Below are 1,338 nucleotides of genomic sequence, written 5' to 3'. Positions count from 1 at the left end.
TGGATTCCTTGGGGGTAAGCAGATAAACATCACATTTTCATTTTTGGGTGAACTATCCCTTTAAGCTTATTTCCAAGGCAGCATTTCTAATTTTTGTTTAGATTTGAATCTAATATTTATATGTTATTTCAGCTTTATTTCAGTTAATAAAGATTTATGTCTTCATGGGAAGCTATGGAGTCTAGACGATGCTAGCAGAGGTGGAGCAAGTTTAGATTATATTTCTTTAGAATAATGTCACTGATAAGAGCCGGTGTGTGTATTGAGAAAGTAAACAGGGTCCGTTTCGATCTCAAACTTGGTTAAAATTGTTGAAACACTTGCAGTCAGAAGGTGGCACTCTTGTCTGAGCGCAGACTGAAGCTCCAGGAGAACAAAGCTGGCACAGATCTGAAGTCAGAAAAAACACGAAACATGCAGAGAGACGCTTCAGACTGCTGTAAAATCTGACAGTCAGACAGAAGAAGTGCTTCCAGATCGAAGCTATGATTCGTGTTGAGTGTGAGTTTGGGTGGAGGAGGCTGACGTCAGTTGCTCACATTCATCTCACACCTCTCTCTCTCTGTCTCTCTGTCTCTATCTCTCTCTCTGTGTCTCTCCATCTCTCTCTCTGTCTCTCTGTCTCTATCTCTCTCTCTCTGTCTCTCTCTCTCTCTCTCTGTCTCTCTGTCTCTATCTCTCTCTCTGTGTCTCTCCATCTCTCTCTCTGTCTCTCTGTCTCTATCTCTCTCTCTCTGTCTCTCTCTCTCTCTCTCTCCATCTCTCTCTCCATCTCTCTCTCTCTCTCTCCTGCGCTCAGAACCAGACCGAGGGGCTTTCCAGAACTCCTCAGATTCTGTGCGCTGGACAGAAGAACAGAGACCTGTCAAATGCTGTGCTGTTGTGGCTGGTTGCCGGGGTTCTGCTGTGCGGTTGCTAGGGTGTTCTGAGTGTTTTCGCAGTCAGATGTCCTAGTGAAGTCAGAGCACAGCTCTCGTCAGACGGAGTGTCTGAAAGCGTTACGGGTTGTTTAGAACAAACACTGCAATGATTCCTGATTTCTGTAATTCATGTTTTTAAAATCTCACGCATCTTGAATTCTGCCTTAATGCCAAAATCACGAGATTCCAGTGCATTAAGTGTTGAGAAGTGGCGTTATTTCCCAACATGCACTGCCCGAGGCCAGTAACGCTTTTGGAATTCATGTTTTTGATTATGAGAGCGATCGGCAGACATTTGCATTTGAAACACAAGATTCAGCTTCAAGCTGGGAACGCTGTTTGTGTTCATGAATTCAGACACGACTGAACACGTCTGTAGATGAGAACACGCTACTTTGTTTGCAAACAACAACCGGTC

The sequence above is a fragment of the Sinocyclocheilus anshuiensis genome, unplaced genomic scaffold (genome assembly GCF_001515605.1).
Source record: "Sinocyclocheilus anshuiensis isolate Anshui unplaced genomic scaffold, SAMN03320099.WGS_v1.1 scaffold1182, whole genome shotgun sequence".
NCBI classification, from domain to species: domain Eukaryota; kingdom Metazoa; phylum Chordata; class Actinopteri; order Cypriniformes; family Cyprinidae; genus Sinocyclocheilus; species Sinocyclocheilus anshuiensis.
The sequence above is the reverse complement of the archived record's forward strand: the minus strand, read 5'-3'. Positions refer to the sequence as shown.